The sequence below is a fragment of the Ovis aries genome, chromosome 14 (assembly GCF_016772045.2).
Source record: "Ovis aries strain OAR_USU_Benz2616 breed Rambouillet chromosome 14, ARS-UI_Ramb_v3.0, whole genome shotgun sequence".
In the NCBI taxonomy this organism is placed as follows: Eukaryota; Metazoa; Chordata; class Mammalia; order Artiodactyla; family Bovidae; genus Ovis; species Ovis aries.
The window spans coordinates 17,672,527-17,690,714 of NC_056067.1; the positions used below are offsets into that span (position 1 = coordinate 17,672,527).

General features: G+C 53.4%; 1 protein-coding gene and 1 non-coding gene across 2 annotated transcripts in view; one reads left to right on the forward strand and one right to left on the reverse strand.

The window, feature by feature from the left end:
* ZNF423 (zinc finger protein 423) overlaps positions 1-18,188 on the reverse strand; it is a 342,900-nt gene that overhangs the window by 176,837 nt on the left and 147,875 nt on the right. The gene's annotated exons all lie outside the window — the stretch shown is intronic.
* Positions 7,994-8,066, forward strand: TRNAG-CCC (transfer RNA glycine (anticodon CCC)). Its single transcript has one exon. It is a non-coding gene; the product is annotated as a tRNA-Gly (tRNA).

The window sequence follows — 18,188 nt, forward strand, 5'->3', positions numbered from 1 at the left end:
GTCCAAGGGACTCTCAAGAGTCTTCTCCAGCACCACCATTCAAAAGCATCAGTTCCTCAGTGTTTAGCCTTCTTTATGATTCAACTCTAATATCCATACATGACTACTGGAAAAACCATAGCTTTGACTAGACAGACCAAAAACTTCTGGTTTCAGGCTTTCTGGAATTCAGAATAGTGAATAAGGGATTCAGGATCTATACTATACAGTCCATGGAATTCTTTGGGCCAGAATACTAGAGTGGGTAGCCATTCCCTTCTCTAGGGGGTCTTCCCAACCCAGGGAGTGAACCCAGGTCTCCAGCATTGAGGGCGGATTCTTTACCAGCTGTCTTTAATCTTCTTAGGGACACTGCTAGGGAGAATCCGCTGCCATTCCTCCTTTCCAGAAGAGGAAAGTGAAGCATAGGGAAGTTAAGAGCAATTTCCCCACAGTGTCAGAGCACGTAAGTGGGGGAGCCCCCGGCCGCCTGGCCTGAGGGTCTGTGCTCTGCACCCCAGGAAGTCCTGACCAAAGTACTGAATCACAGTTTAAAAGCTTCCTAAAAAAAAAATCACTCAAGCATATGTGAATGTCCCCAGTCGACCCCACTACATGCGCAGTATTTGGGCTACCCCACCAGGAGGCGCCCTACCTGGAGGCTATCCAGACCCTGAGGGCATCCCACCTGCCAGGGTCCTTGCTGGAGCCCAGAAACCCAGGGTAGGTTTCCACCAGCAGGTGAGACTCCCCACCCCGCCCTGGTGCCCAGGTAATTACTCCCCACCTGACACATTCTGCACAGATCATTTTACCCACAGCAAACATGCTAAACACAGCTCCTGTCTAGGAGAAATGGGTCACAGGGTAATCCCATTTGACAGAGACCAGGGTTTCTGGGTCCAGAAGATCCCCTAGAGGAGGAAATGGCAACCCACTCCAGCATTCTTGCCTGGAGAAACCCATGGACAGAGGAGCCTGGTGGGCACAGTCCACGGTGTCAAAAAGAGTCGGACACGACTGAAGTAACTGAGCACAGAAAAGTACAAGGGCTTCCAGCTGGACTCCCAGAGGGCAGGGACCCCGTCTCTTCAAAAGACGTGTGAGCCCCACAGCTCCCGAGGTAGAGCCCTGGTTGTCTCTGACTTCTCTTCCTTGGCAATTTTTTTCAGCGGCAGGGAAAGATTGCTGTATAAGCAAAATCCTGATGCCCTATTACCAAATAATTACATGATAATTTCGTAGGCATTAAGACACTCCCACCGGTGCAAGCCATGGTGTCCAGCCCGAACAGAAGCCGCCCTGGACAGTGAGTGCTTGTTAAAGAGAACTCCAGCGTTGAGAAAGACCCCCAGCTGCAGTGCTGGCCCGTTCTTTCTCTGCTCTGATTTCTAATTAAAAATTAAAGCAGGCACCTTTCTTCAGAAATCCAATTAGAGAGAAGCATCAAACTGACGGGCCAAAGCAAGCACATGTGTGCAAATACACATGGGGACACGCGTGTGTACCTGCACGTGCACGTGCAGCCACCAACTCTCCTTCCTGCCTCAGCAGCAAATCCCAATCCAGTCTTCCGTTCACTCAGCACGGACGGTGGTAGTGGCGGTGGTTTAATCGCCAAGTCATGTCCAACTCTTGTGACCCCATGGCTGTAGCTGCCTGGCTCCTCTGTCCGTGGGATTCTCCAGGCAGGAGGACTCACCAGTTTCTGGGCACAGCACGTGACCACGAGGAACCAACCCCGAGCCCGTGCCTTCAGGAGCATATTCTTTAAAGGAGACTGAGGGAAGGGCGCGAGACAAGGGGCACTACAGCGGACCATAAAAAGGGTGTCATCAGGCGGAAGTCAGCTCTGGCTGGCTGACCACGGATGCCACCACGGGGCAGATAAGACCTCAGGCTGGGTCTTAATTTATGGGGAAAAAATAAAACGCCAAGGGGCAGGTAGACAGAACATTCTGGGCAGAGGAAATAACAAGGGCAAGAAAGACAGCTGGCACGAGAATGGAAGCTATTTCAGCAGATGGATGGATAGTTAGCGAGATAGATACATTATAGGTAGATGTCAATATTACCTACTACATGCACTTTGACCTCACGTAAATTGAGCTATGCATTCAGCAAAAAGAAACAGCCTGTTATTCCATGTTATCTGAGAGCAGGCACCCAGGAAGGGTCAAGTTGAACATAACTTAGCTCTTCCATCCATCACCTTATGTCCCATCAGCCTCTCCTACCACGGGCGCCTCAATCAGAGTGCCCACAGGACTTTCCGTGTGTACACAAGCCGTGCACAGCGTGCTCTCGGCTGGGTTGTTGCTGTTTAAGTCCTCAGTAGCTGTCCAACTCTTTCCTGACCACATGGACTGTAGTCCACCAGGCTCCTCTGTCCATGAGATTCTCCAGGCAAGAACACTGGAGTGGGCTGCCATGCCCTCCTCCAGGGGAATCTTCCCGACCCAGGGGTCCAACCTGCGTTGCCTGCTTGGCAGGCAGACTCTTTACCGCCGCGTCACCAGGGAAGCCCGCTTGGGTGGGTAGCAGCCCGATCTATGTCTTCAACAAGCGTCAGTGGTCCTGCCGTGTGTCTATGACTCGCTGCCAAAGTGCATACAGAGCACTGTTCCACTTTACAAGTAAGGACAGCAAGGTTCGGAGAGCTGATGCCACTCTGCTGCAGTCACAGAGGGGCAAAGCCTACATCTGACCCCAGGCAGTGTGGCCCTAGAGTCCAACCTCGGGACCACTAGACAGAGAGCAGCGTGAATAAAGTGGTACTCCAACAAAATCATCAGGCAACAGCCCGTGAGTGGGATGGCACAAAGAGAAAGCAGAGAGCAGACACCCAGGGAGGCCAGCGCAACAGCCCAGCCTGGAGGTGCTAGGGGTGGACTCTAAGAATGAGGGCTCAGAACAGACTGATGGCAGAGAGAGGGCCATCTAGGGTGGCGGGAGGTCTAGCGTCTAAGTGAAGAGATTTTCTTCAATATTACTACAGTCTGTGAGCTACTGGTGACCAAGTTTTCTTAGGAAGGAATCACCCCAGTCCTTCCCCACCAGTCACCACCAGCCCTTCCCCACTTCTCTCTTGATGGGAGAAAACACTACCATCCCAAGAAATCCTGAGAATATCCTTCCCACCACCCATATGGACAGGATGGTGGATAGACAGCTTAGGACTGCTCGAGGCAGAGGGGGAGGCGCATACACCTGTGGTGTGAGTATTCATCTTCCCCTGAAATGATCCCATGCATTTCCTCATGCCAGTATTACAGGACTGTGGGAAGAGTACCAGAAACAAGAGTCAACATTTCCACCGGATCTGCTGACATGCTGTGTGACCCTGGAGACATCACTCAGCCTCTCTGAGCCTTGGTTGCCTTTATCTATTGAGTCACACACACAATAAACATGTACACATGTCCCATTATGTTCCAGGTGCTGGGCTGGGAGTAGAGAGAGGACAGTCAGTCCTACACGCCTCATGGGGCCAAAGCCCGCCCTGGATACAATGCCAGGAGTCGCATGTCCCCACCCATGTGCTGGAATGACTGCCCTGGTCATCTGTGATTAGGTGGGGGTAGGGAGGAGTCTTGGGAATTCTAGAAAGTTCAGCCACTCCCAGAATCCCCTATCTGCTGGGCCCATGCCCAGCACCAGGGGCAGCCTGCCGCCCCACCACTCCATGGCTCCATCAGCCGGGACCGGTCACGTGGAAGCTCGGGAGCCTGGCTGCCACGGCCTCCGCCACCACGGCTGCCACCGCCCCGCCCCCTCCTGCCAGCTGCCTTTGCGCCTGCTGCCGCCGCTGCTCATTTCCAGGCAAATGTTCTAGTTAATTAAAACACACCCAAGTGCTCACACGCACATGAAGCCAAGCTACAAAATCTGCTCTACCCAACTGCAGCTTCTTTTCTCCAGCCTGGGATCCACACCGGCAAGGGAGGTTTCCAAAGCTGCTGTTATTGGTACCAGGCTTTCGCTTGTACAGTCCTACTGGGCACACAGGCTTATATACAAGGCCTGCGCAGGCGCACGTGTGTCCATGCACACACACACACTCATTCTTGCTCCATACACACGTGTATGCAGGGTTGCACACACCCACAGGGCTCCCGCCTCCAGGAGGTCTTCTCCAGCTACACTGACCCTCCAACTCATAACATCAGCCACAGTGAATGCATAAACACTCAGAGCAGGAGGGGATGAATGAACTGATAGATGACTCAACTCATCCTCGATGCCTCCAGCAATCGGGAGCAGCACAGCTCTGGCCCTGAGCCCCATTTGGGTGCTCGCTGGATCAGCAGAATAGACTGAATTCCCCAGGGAAAGAGCATCCAGGAGGGTATAATCTCTTGCACTTCCACCTACGCTGCGGAGCTCTGCCAGGCACTAACCAGGATCCATGGACACGCGTATGAGTGTGTACCTGTGACGTGTACAGCCCATGTCAGCAGAAAACTCACCTTCCCAGATCCGGACATCCAAACCAACCAGGAGCTGGTGCGAGAGAGATCTGACCATCAAGGCCAGGAGATGGGAAGCAGCTCCCTTCAATGGGACTGAGCTCCAAGGAAGGCAGCAGAGTGTCTGGTCCTAAGCATTCTGGGCCTAAGATGGGTCCACGGCCATCAGAAGGCAGGTAACTCTAGCTGATAAAACAGCCAGGATGAAACAGCTAGCTATCTGCCCCAGCACGCATTTCTAGCATACTCCAAGTCCACCGAGATCACCTTGCTGGTAGGAACCAGGAACAATCACCTTCTTGATGAGGGTTTGACAGTCATGCAAGAATTCAGTCACTTAGAGCCCTGGATGAGGCCTGGCAAGGATTTCTGTTCAAGGAGAAGGGGGCGGCTATGTTGGGTACCTCAAACTGTATCACATGGACAAGAGGTTATCTCATTCATGCCATGGGACTGGCAAAGCTCTCCGTGGAGAGCACAGACATAGCTTTCGAAAGGGTGTTTGGGAAGGAGTGAAGACAGTGGCCCAGCAGACATCTCAGTCACCCACTCAAACTATGGTCCTGGACCAACAGCTCAGCACTGCCTGGGAGTTTATGAGCAGGGCAGCATTCCAGGCCCCATCTGGACCTGCTGAATCAGAACCTGCATTTTACAACATTCCATGAAATTAAAAGATGCTTGCTCCTTGAAAGAAAAGCTATGACAAACCTAGACAGCACATTAAAAAGCAGAGACGTCACTTTGCCAACAAAGGTTCATCTAGTTGAAGCTATAGTTTCTCCAGTACTCATGTGGGGATGTGAGGATTAGACCATAAAGAAGGCTGTGTGTGTGTGCTTAGTTGCTCAGCTGTGTCTCTTTGAAACACCATGGACTGTAGCCCACCAGGCTCCTCTGTCCGTGGGGATTTTCCAGGCAAGAATACTGAAGCGGGTTGCCATGCCTTCCTTCAAGGGATCTTCCCAACCCAGGGATCGAACCCAGGTCTGCCTCGTTGCAGGCTGAGCACCAAAGAATTGATGGTTTAGAACTGTGGTGCTGGAGAAGACTCTTGAGAATCCCTTGGACTGCAAGGAGATAAAACCAGTCAATCCTAAAGGAAATCAACCCTGCATATTCATTGGAAGGACTGATGCTGAAGCTGAAGCTCCAAGACTTTGGCCACCTGATGTGAAGAGCCGACTCACTGGAAAAGACCTTGATGCTGGGAAAGATTGAGGGCAGGAGGAGAAGGGATGAGATGATTGGATGGCATCATCAACTCAATGGACATGAGTCTGAGCAAACTCCAGGAGATAGTGAAGTACACCGGAGCCTGACATGCTGTAGTCTATGAGGTCGTAAAGGGTTAGACAGGACTGAGCAACTGAACAAAAACAATAATTATAAGTATGATTATCTGAAAGCGAAATGAAAATATACTTCTTTCTTTAAATGTATGTGTTCAAACAGCTATCAAGTTCTCAGGACATAAGTACTTGTTATTTGCACCTGACTCTTTGAACAAAGGGAACTATTAAGTAATTCTTTTGGCTTAGAGGTACCCTGAAAAAAAAATCACAAACGCTAAGGTATTATGATCCAAGAAAGCTGGGAACCTCTGAACTCTGTATAGCGTGTGGTCTGGGTGACAGGGACGCAACAGGGAAGAAGGCAAAGTCCTGCCCTTTCCGGACTGACAGTCTGGTGGGAGAGATGGACAGTAAGGGGGTAGGCAATCAAATCATCCTGTAAGATGTTAGGAATCAGTAACGTGTGTGAGCCCTGCTCTCCAGCTCTGTCCTCTCCCTGTCATCATGTCCTCACACCAGACACCTTTCCTCTCTCTCCTCTCATGCCTACATAGCTCGTCACCAAGTCCTGTCCATTCTGCATTCAGCGGGTCTCAAATCCACCCACCAGCCTCCCCAGTTTGCTTCCATCACTTGAGTCCCAGCCACTGTGGCTGGCTGGTTGTTCGGTTGTTGGCTGGTTGGTCTGGACCACCTCATTGGCCCCTAACAGGATTCCCCGTGTCTAGTCCAGTCCAGATACAGATCTTGGCAGAGCACAGGTCCACTCACGCTGTTGCCCTGCTTAACATCCCCTCGAGACCTTCCCACTGCGCCAAGCAACTCACAACTTCTCCAGCCTTGGAATCAGATTGGACCTGCTATCCTCATTTGTTCTCCCATATTGGTTTTCACACAGAACCTGCGATTTATCCACAGCAACCACCAAAAGCCCGCTTTGCAAAGATGTGAAGTCATCAAAAGGAATACAGAGCAATCTAATGTTGAAATGGTGGACAACCTCAAGCTAGTAGCTCCTATAATGTGCAGCAGATGCCGAGTACTGCTGTGTTCCCCTTGAAAATTTAAAATATACCACAGAGGTCTGGCAGATTAGCTCGGCCTTGGCCCACAAGTTGGGGAGATCGATTTACTGAATGGATGGATGGATGAATAAATGAACGAGGACCATTAGGAGAATCTGAGACACAAAATTCAATCCTCACTCCATACGAATGTTCACAGATACCTGTGAATACTGGTTGAAGGATGCCATCCCCAGCTGCTTCAGAGCCCACTGAGTCTCCCTCTGGGTCTCAAGTCTGCCCAGCAATATTCAGGTAAAGAACCATCAGTATATAGGTCAGGAGCCATCAGTATACAGGTCAGGAGCCGTCAATATGCAGGTCTGGAGCCATCTTCATTTGTAAAAGCACAAACTTTAAGCCAGACAAGTGCCAGTGTCTGTCAAGGCTAGTGGAGAGAAATAATTTTCTAAGAAATGTTCATGTCCCTCAGCTCCAAGGAACCCCAGAGTTGGGACAACAGGCCTATCCAGTAAGAAGATCAAAAGGCTTCCCAGATTTTGAGAGTCAGGGGTTCAGGCCTCAGGAGAGCAACACAGAAAAACCACATGGGGGACTCAGTACAAGAGGGAAGGGAAGCAAGTGATGAAGGGTGGGTTTGGGGAAACGGCCAAAGCACAAAAGGCCTTCTTTGTCTTAAGCATCGGCAGCAGCTGCACTGGTTTGGGGAAAATGAAACCCACCAGCATCCAGACTAAGCCGCTTCCAAGTTTGAGTGGGAAAAGAGACATGGTTCTCTTTCGGCACCTTCTCTCCCCCTGGGCAGCAAAGCTTTGGTTCCTGCATGCTTTTGAGGGTGGGAAGAGGAGAGAAAAACTCATGTGTGTATTAACACTGTCAAGATCACGTCAGCGACAGGCTTCATAAAGCAAACGGTGCAGATTTACAAACCTTGGCGTTGGAAGGACTGACGGACGGGGAGATTAAATGACAGAGTGTGTGCAGCAAAGCAGAGGCTAATGAGACCTCAGACCAGATTGTTTCACCACAAATGTCAGGGACTTCAAAGTGACGGCTCCCGGCCCATTGTGCAGTGAGAGAAGCCCACGGGCACGCCCAACCCCGCGGCCTCTGCCACCACCCGCAAGCGCCTGCTTGCCACTCCTGGAGGCTGTGAGGGCTGTGAGCTGGGCTTTCCAGCCTCCACACAGTCTAATCTTCCAATACTGGAATTCTTTCCAGGACTTCCCTGGTGGTCCAGTGGTTAAGACTCCGCACTCCCAATGCAGGGGACCCAGGTTCGCTCCCTGGTCAGGAAACTAAATCCCACTCACAGCAACTAAAGGGTTTGCATGTCCAGCTAAAGACTCTACATGCCACAGCTAAGACCCCAGGGCACTCAAATAAACAAACATTAAAAGAAAGAATTCTTTCCACGCCCTACCCAGCACCCCCTCGGCACGCTCTATCTCTGCGCATGGCTGTCTCCTCCCTTCCTCCCCAGCCCCCTGCATCCCCCTCCTGTTTCTCAAGGTAGGGACCCCCTTGGCCCCCATCTCTGCTTCCTCTTCCCTTCTGCTAGCTCTCATCCTACCCTTTCTTCCTCACCCTCAGAGGGTCTGTCCCGCCTCCTCTGCCTGCTCCCCCCTCATTCCCTCCTCCTGAGCCTCTTTCTCTCCATTCCCCCCTTTCCATCCCACTTCTTAGGCCCCTCTCTTCACCAGGGAGAAAGGAGCCAGGGAACAGGCGGAGCTGCTGGGGCTTGCAGGAGCTCACGGGGCTGGCCGAGCACATCCCACCCCACCTGCTCAGGGGAAGAAGGGTGAACCCGTGCACAGAAGGCCCAGCCGCAGGGAAGAGCCCTTGGCCTGCCAGAGCCTCCCAGGCCATACGCGCCAAGCCAGGGTCTGGAGCAGTCGCAAGGCCTGAGGACCCTCCTCCCCTCCCTCTGGAGAACTGCCCCGGCCTGGGGTCCCAGGAGGGGCCTCGCATCTGGCCGGAACAGAACCTCTGACAGATGGGATGTCGCCGAGCACGGCAGGAGGGCCTGAGAGATGGGAGGAGAGAGCCAAGCTTGTCGGGGAGCTGAGCTGGCCAAAGCCGCAGGGGTCGGTCTTGGAAACCGGGAACCTGAGGGAGGGTGGCAAGGTTCAAATCTTAACTCCATCACTTCCTCCTGGCTGTGTGATCTTGGGCAAATGAGAACTTCTCTGGGCCTCAGTTTCCTCATCTGGAAAATGGACATGAGGTCCCAATACCCACCTCACAGGGCTGTGGTGATGATGAAAGGGGATGTGGCCTGTTGTAAACACTGATGATTACAGCTGAGCCTCTGAGAGGTGTCAGGACTTGGTGCCTGTGTTGGTGCCTCTGAGAAGGTGTCAGGACTTCAGCACAGTGGCCATCTAGGAAATGACCCCCCCCTAGGACCCCCAGCCGACTCTGAGCGCCCCCTCTCACCCAGGAAAGGGAGGGTCATAGCTGAGAAGCATCGTACCCAACAGCCTGTCCACCTGTTTCTGACACTCCAGGCTACAGAGCTTCAGTCCCTAGAGGACCAGAGAATCGGCCTGGCCATCCATCTGTATTCTTCTCCAGTTATAACCCTGTGGACGGGAGCAGAGGTGTGCCCGGCGCCTGCCACTCACTTTGCCCTCTGACCTCTCGCTCAGCAGCACCTACTGAGCTCTCTTGTGCACAGTGAGTGCTGGCCGCAGCCGAGAAGGCCCCGCATGGAGCTGACCATGTCATTCAGGACACAAGACAACGTAGGAAAATTACGCCAAGTGTAAAACCTATTTCACTTATTTCACACTCATTTTAAAGATGGGATAAGAGCCACAAGGAAGAACTTTGCATAAGTAGTATATTCTTATACTTAACACTCATTCTTCACATGAGGACATTCCTTCTTTGGAGCCGCAAATTTTGACATGTCAGTGGTGCGTGAGATGGACCTCACCACTGATACCCAAGGGATGAAGGGCCATGTTCACTCAGCCACCCAGTGGCAACCCAGGGCTAGAACTCAGTTCTCCTGATCCCACATTCAGAATTCTTCCCTCTGTGCCCAGGCACAAAGACAAGGGTCTGCAGAGGGAGACCAGACCAGGGTCCACAAAGAAGAGAGGCCTCCTGGGAAATTCCAGTGTGCCAGGCATGACGTCAGCACCTTCTCCACACCTCGGGCTGGGCCCTCACATGGTCCTTAGGAGCAGCTGCTATACGGACCACGGACTCTGGAGGCAGGTCAGGCCATGAACTCACTGTGCAAAGAAGGAGAATGTGTTAGAGTCCCTCTGGTTCTAATCCTGCAAACCCACGTGTGCATGAATAAGGAGCCAGAGAAAGGATGTAGACAGGGAGATCGAGTGCTTTGGAAAAAATATCCTTGTTACCCAAATTCTACTAACTGCTGTCTCTGCCTCATCTATTGAGTTCTCAGGTTGTCAAACTACAGTAACAGGGACAGACCTATCAGGGATATTTAGGTTCTCAAATCACCATGGGGAAGATCAAGGGGGCATCTATAAACTATTATGAGGAAGCTCATGCCATTAATTAGCCCACAGGCTGGATGATGAGAGAACAGGGCAGAAATGAAAAGACCCCAGGCTGCAAGAAAAGCCATCTGACACAGTGGTGTATACGCTTCCCCGTCACCAGCTCAGCCCCAGCCACATCTCTCTTGGAACGCCTGCTTTCAGGATGAGGATGAAGAAAGGGGAAGCTGAGTCCTCCAAAGTGCTGGTCAGGGGGTAAGTGGTTCCATGACATCAGGGTCCTCAACCCCAAAGAGCACATCTAGGGGAGCCGCTGTGGACTGACAGCAGAAATCCAGCTCATGAGGACTATGGAGCCCCCCTGGGAGCTCTGTCTTCCCAGAATCCCCAGCTATACGAAAGTCCTTCCCAACCTGAGCCTCCTCAAGGCCCCTCCATGCAGGCTAGACAGGAAGCACTCCCACCCCCACCCAGCTGCAAGCGGGAGCTGCCGAAGGCTAGGGTCATAAATGAGTGGGCCCTGTCAGGCAGGGAAGTCTGAGGGCTGGCCGCCAGGCTGTGCACACACCAGGCAAAGCAGATCTGTGTGCAGCCTGGACGGCAAGAGGAAACAGACAGCCCTCCTGCGTCAGCCCAGAAAGGCAGGGGCACACACGCCATTCCCACAGCTGCTGGCTGTCCCTGGTCTCAGAGGCCTGGCCAGGCGGGCCAGGAGGATTTGCAAGGGAACAGCCACACTGGACAGGCCACCTCCATCTGGGCAGGATGCCAGCCCCAGGGCTGGCAGGGGGCCTCCAGAAGGCAGCAAAGAGGGAGTCCAGGGCAAGATCTTCAAGGGCCAGGCAGCACCCAACCCCAACATGTGTTAACTGCTCTGGAGTCTCATGGAACACGTCCCCTCACCACAGGCGACGTGTGTGACAGGACTGGATGGGCCTAGCAGGGGATGGCTCAGGGGACGCCCTGTCCTCTTGCAGGGTGGGGTTTTGGGGTCGAGCGCCCGACAGGCTGGGGTTCCTCACACTCGAGCCCCACTGTCCCCACCAGCTTTGCCCAGGCCCCTGCCCCTCCCAGTGCTGTCAAAACGGGGGAAGGATCTGGTCCTCCTCCAGGCCTCCCCACTCTCTGCTCACCCCGGTGCCCAAGCCAGAAACCATGGGTCACCCTGGACCCCACACTCGCTGGCTGCCACTGCTCAATCCATTTCCTGGTCCTGTCAGCTTCACGGTCTAGGACACCCCCTTCTCTCCCCTCCCACCACCTGCACCATCACCCCGGCTTCCCCAACTGGCCCACACCCACCCCCTCAGAGCAATTCAGAGAGCGAAGCTGACGATGCCGAGACCCCCAGCCCCAGCTCCACCTCGGCCCATGAGGCCCCATAGGGCCTGATCCCCACAGTCCACCCCCATGCTCACCACACTCCCAAGACCGCCTGATGACAGTGCCCCAACTCGCCAAACATCCCCTGCCTCCAGGACTTTGAGCCTTCTCTCTGGACTGTATCTCCCGTTATTCCTATTCCGCACTCCACCCTCATTTTCAATATCGATTATTTTTCTCTCTCGTGCCTCCCACTCTTCCTTCTGGATGTATATGGGCCCCTGATGATATATGTAGTCACGTGGGGACTTGTCAATTGTCCTGCTCCCCACGAAGGACACCCACCACTCGGCACAGAGCCTGGCACACAGGAGGCACCCAGTGAATACCTAGCGAAGCATGCAGCGTGTGAAAATCCTGCTACTGGAGCCCGGAGTAGACGGGCAGGAAGGCCAGCCTCGGACCCTCCCAGGAATGAACCATCAGCACCGGCCAAAGTATGAGGCAGTTCTCACAGGAAACTGTCCCCCCGCTAGCAGGCCCGAGGCCCACACCCTCATGAGCACCAGGCACGCAGCGGGGGTGACACTTGGCCTCAGACACCACGTGCAGAACTCTCCCGGCCCCAAAGAACTCATCTCCAGGAAGGCCCCTACATCCACCTGGGAGCTGGATGCTCTCGGGCCACTGCCCTTCTTAGTCTGCCCTGACCCCTCCAGCCTGTCCTGCTGGCCCCCACCTTGCTCTGGCAGCCTGGGGACTAGCCACCCTCTCACTCCTTCCAGGCACAGGCCTCCCCAGCTCCCAGCCTTTGCCAGCACTGTCCTTTGACCAAGAAAGCCTTCTTCCTCTCCTCTCTTCTGAGAGACTTCCCATCAAGACCTGAATTTCCGGCTTCTTGTGGAAATCTGGAAGCATGGGCCACACCGGATCCAGCCTCCAGCAAGGCAGCCAGCAGCAGGAGCTGGGGAGCAGCCGTTCCCCTTCACAGGCACGTGATCTCCATCACCCAGCCCCACCCGGCCTCCTCACCCGCCCGACCCCCAGCATCATCATCTGAGCCTGTGGTTCCGGCAGCAGCCACACACGTCCCCCTTGCAGGCCTGGATCACAGGCTTCTTATCACCAAGGCCTCATCTTCTCATCTCTGTCCATGCCACAGGGCCCTTGCTGGGAAGCCCTCTGAGTGTGCTCAGGAGATGAGCAGGAAAGGATGTGCAAACAGGCCAGACTCTGACACCCAGGCTCTGCCTCCCACCTCCCGTCCTCTGGCCAGACGTCTCCATTTTATCTCTGCTACCTGAGCTACCAGCTCATATACCTCCTCCTGTGGCTTGTCTCTTATAGTTTATTAACATCCACCAATAAACAGTGTGCAGGCCTCCCACACAGCCACCAAGAGAAGCCAGGCTCTGCGGGCTAAGCCTCCCTTGTCCTGCTCACTCTCAGCACATCTTTGGCCATAAGGGAACAATTAGGAAAAACTCCCTTCAGGTTATATTTAGAAAGGGGTGGAGGGGGAAAGGCTTCCTCTAGTAATTTTCATTCAGTTGCACACGACTGCCTGTCCCCACCTACCCGCAAGCCAGCGCCACGGGGGCAGGCAACCGCCTCTCCCCGAACATGGGTTAAAATCAAGCCCAGCCTCTGCCCAGCCCTGATTATGCCCACGTTTAAAAATAAGATGTGAAAGATGCATTATGTAAGACCTGTAACACTCTCCTGCCCACCTCCGACTCTGGAATCAAAGATCATCATTTCTGCCATCAAAAAAGAATGAAAGAAAGGCAGGAACAATGAAAATAGCCGCCCAACATGAGCCAGATCAAAGACATGGGCACAGAAAATGAGGAGCCAGGGGGGCCTTTAATTACTGCCTGCATCCTCCGAGTCGTGTGGCGAGAGGGGAGAAGAGAAGTTTTGAAGGCCACCAGGTTCCGTCCTGCTGCGGCTCCTGTTTCCACCGCCAGCACCAGTTCCCGACAAACTCGAGCCTTTCATTTTCCTCTCTTTTTTCCCTCCTTTTTCTCTGCCCCCCACATGCCAGACAGGACTCCCAGACTCCCCAGTGCTTGCCGTCCACCAGCAGCGAGAGCTCAAAGGGGCTCCTCGGAGACCCTAGGAGGGGATTCAGCCCCCACCTCGGAAGGCTGGAAGCCAGGTGGGCCCAGCCCCCAGCAGCAGAGAGGCTCATGGAGGGACCCACGGTGGGCCGTCACTGCAGACCACACCGACTTTTTTTTTTTTGCAAGTCTCCCTGGTTGAGAGGGGAAAAAAAACTCTTCAAATTCACATTGGGCAGGGCTCCGTGGGGCAGCAGATCAAACCTGAGGACCGGCTGTTTGAGCTCAGCGGCAGAAAAAAGGATTGCCCAGGGACTGAGCTTAAGTAGAAGCTGGATTAAACTTCAAACGCAAACTCCCCCTTTTTTTACACAGCAGACAGTCATGGCTAATATTGCAATATGGACTCTGAAAATGCATTACAAATAACTTACTCTGGACCCAAACTTGGGCCTTTTGTATCAGGGGGAGGAGTCAGGGAGATAATTGCAACAGAAAAGACACATGGGAGCCCGCCCTCTTTGCTTGGTGGAGGGAAGTCCATCAGTGTGGGGCCGAGGAGGCCAACAGCGGGTCTCCATTCCGAAGACACCTTGCTGGCCAGTCAGGCGGCTCCCCCGGAGGCTGAATGAGGCTTGGGTCTTCCCCAGGTATGAGAATCCAGGTATATTTCATAGATGAAGAAATGCCTGGACGGGGTGGCAAAAGCAGTGATGCTCTTAAAGCCTGTACCCAAACAATGGGGTGTAATTGTGTTCTTCACGTGATCAACGCGTGACTCACTGAAACAGAAAAAAAAAACTTACAAATTCACAGGTGATACAGATGGGAGCAGAAGACAAGTGTAAGTTGTAGGATTTTTTTTTCTTTCAGTACCTTCAGGGTAGCCCTGTGGCTCCCAGAGGGTCGGGAGCCTGACTGTGGCTGCACTACAGACATCAAGATGAGCCTGAGCTGGGCTGGGATGGGCTGGCCCTCACTGGGCTCCTGCAGCCAGCACCCCAGGGACCTCAAGAGATCCTGGCTGTGAACACAAACACAGGAGGAGGCCCTGGAGGCCTGGGTGCGGGACTAGTGGCATTTGCTCCTGTTTGTCAGGACATGGGTCCCAGCTGGTGCTGTATAACAAAGAATTTGGGCAAGGACATGTTGCTTCCCTAGAGAATTTTCCTACAGTGTTTTCAGAAACGCCCAATGTCCCCTTCCCTAGGATGACTCCTCCTTGTGACCTGCAGGGGTTCAGAGCTGCCCGCAGTATCGGGGAGATAAGAGAAGACCTGGTCCTTCTCCCTTCACTCAAGAATGCCCTGGAAGAGGCCAGAAGACCCTAAGAGTGAGCAAACTGCATGTGGCACTCGGCAGGGGTCCCAAAGGCTTGTGGCACCATTGCTGACATCTTTACATAACTTGACAAAGGGCAGCAACGGGCTGGGGTGTTGCTGGAGGAGGTGGCCAGCTGGAGATGGGTCTGTGCAGAGCAGCTAGGCGGTGTCCTTCCCTAGACAGAAAAACCGGGATGGGTCCTCCCTTACAGTGGCCACATCTCTGGACCCCATAAGGCCCCACAGGCTCCTGGGGCAGTGACTCAGCTCTGACACAGGTGGCTCAACAGTTAAAGGTCCATGGGTGGCACCTCGCTGGGGTCCACCCAGGCACTGCAGCCTGCACTGTTTTGTGCAGCTCCATCCACCATCCACCAGGAAAGCTGTCTTTTCTCCACACCCTGCCCCACTCCCTCCGGTCCCTCTGGGGTGCCCTGTTCCAGGCTAAGAAACAAACAGAACCACCATTCACCGGGTGCAGCCCCAGAGTGCTAAGCGGCATGCTGGCCCCTCATACTCATGACCCCTCTGAACCTCCCATCACCACACAGGTGAGTCTTCAGTGGCTCCATTTCACAGAAGGGTACACTAAGGCTCACAAATAGGTTCATTGCCAAAGATCACAGAGAGAACCTGAGCCCAGCACTGAAGAGATCCATTGATCTGCTTTCCTTTCCACGGTGTGATGTCGTCTCCCAAAGATTCCTCAGAGCTCCCACCCCATCACCATTAATAACAGCTGTAATGATAATAATAATAAATAGCTCTCGTGAAAATGCATTCCAGAGAGGTTCTGGAGGAGGCAGCAACGAGGCCCTGTTGGATTAAGCAGATGAGTTATTCATGCCCCAAAACAGAACTCTAGGCAGCGCCCAGCCATCCCCAGCATGGGCACACAGACCATGGCACTAAACATCCTTCCCAGCGAGAACAAGGCTCTGCAGAGAGGCAGATGGAGGCTGTGAAACAAGGGGGCCCAAAGAGAGGGCCTCTTCCTTCCTGCCAGAGCACAGGACATGTCAGCCATCAGCTTTCCAATAAGGAAAATGGAAAAGCAAGGGCGCTTCCTCCCCTGCTACTCCCCACAGCCCAAGATTGAGTTGTGTGTCAGGCCCAGGCCTGGGGAGGATCCAGCAGAACTGCAACCAGCTGTGGCCCAGGAGAGCAGCCAGTGGGGTGGGTGGGGGCAGACTCCCCAGCACTCCTCGGCTGGAGAGGGCAGCGGAGCGGGGAGGAGGGGACTGCAGAGAGGGGCCAGGAGGTCTGCGGGCACACTTAATGAACTCCTGCTGACCAATTCCTGTCTTGCCAGACGCAGCCACTGGGGACTGCATGCAGACAGGAGGGGCCACCTCCCCTCGAAGCCAACGGCTCCAGCCTGAGACCCAGGTATTTCACCAGGGTCATTGATTACTTCCTTCTCGGAAGCAGGCCCACTGCTGTTGACTCTGGGCCTCTGGTCACCAGGAGGGGGTCTGCAGTGGCGGCTCCTTAGTGGGGAGGGATTTGCTCAGACCAGGACAGGGGAATCCTTCAGAAAGAAGCGTGAACGTGGCCCCTAAAGGTGTCCTCTGGGTCAATACATGCATATATTGAGTCTGTACTACAAAGACATACTCTAGTCTTACCAGGACCCTCGCCTTCTCGGCAATTTCTGAATTCTGAAATTCCTAACTGTACAAAGAGCTGGGAAGACACTTGAGTCTCTGCAAATGTTCTCTCACAGGAGAGTACAACTCGGTGGCCAAGAGTTGACTCTGTGGTCAGACACGCGTGGTTTCCCACCTGGTTGGGTGTGCTTGAGCCAGTTACTGACCATCTCTGGGCCTCAGTTTCTTGACAGGTAAAAATCAAGGATCCCCAAAGTACATATCCAACAGAGAGGCTGAGGCTATTACAAGATGACACATCCGAGAAGGGGTCAGAGAGGCATCTGAGAAGGGGTCGGCAGGGTGGCTAGCACAAGGCAAGGGGCTTTGGGATGATTTTCAGCTTGAAGCCAGGCGCGGAGTAATTGCTTCGTTTCTCCTGATGCTAAAGAAACGGTCCTGCTGCCCCACTGCCCCATTTCTTATGCAGAACACTTCACGTGTGAGCAGCCCCACCCATGAGCTGGAAGGGAGAAAATGAGAGGCTTTCTTCTTGCCCATCCTCTCTCCTTCAGAACCCAGGCAAGCACCTCTGGAGCACAGAGCTGCGGGAAGCGATCCGGCGAGGCCACAGTGGACCCAGGCCTAAGACCTCACAAGGAAGCAAGCCCCAGAGGGCCAGCGAACCGGTCCACTGGACCCAGCGGTGCCCACCAAGAACTGGCACCTGGGGACTCCCTCCAGAGCAGAGAAGGCCTGAAGCCACCCCATCCGTCTTGCTGGCAGCAAGCACAGAAATGGAAGGGATTAGCCTCACAGGGAAGAAGGCTCCAGAAAGGGACAAGGAGGGGGCTGAGCACTGGTGTACAACCACTGACAGGTGGGTGGATGCCCACCCACTGGCAACCTACGAGATAAAAGCCCACTTTCAGATTTTTAGCACATTTCCACGTCTACTTTCTTTATGCAGTCTCTCTGTAGAAAATATTATCGTCCATGCTGTTTAGATGGGAAATGAAGAATTATTAAAAATACCTCACCCCTGTGCCCACAGCCTAGCACTGTGCCTGGCACATAGCAAGGGCTTAGTAACTAGCTCCTGAATAGACTACCTCAGTGAGCTCTCTTATGGAACAGAGACTATGATTTATTCACTTATCTGAGCGCAAAAGATGAATAAGTGAATGAATGAATGAAAACAGTAATGGTGCTGGTAGCGGTTTAGTCGCAAAGTCTCGTCCAGCTCTTGAGACTCCCTGAACTACCGCCCACCGGGTTCCTCTGTTCATGGAATTCTCCAGGCAAAAAAATACTGGAGTAGGTTGCCATTTCCTTCTTGAGGGGATCTTCCTGACCCAGGGATCGAACTTACATCTCCTGCATTGGCAGGCAGATTCTTTACTGCTAAGCCACCAGGGAAGCTGAAAACAGTAATAGCTAACTAACACTTATTTAAGTGCTTATTATGTGCCAAGCATTGCTCTGAGTGCCTTCTATGGGTTAACTCATATGATTCTCATAACAACCCTGTGAGGCATATGTACCATTGTTGGTTCCACTTCAAAGATGAGGAAACAGAAACCCAGAGAGATAGGTAACTTGCCCAATGTCACATAATATGTAAGAAGCAGAACTGGGATT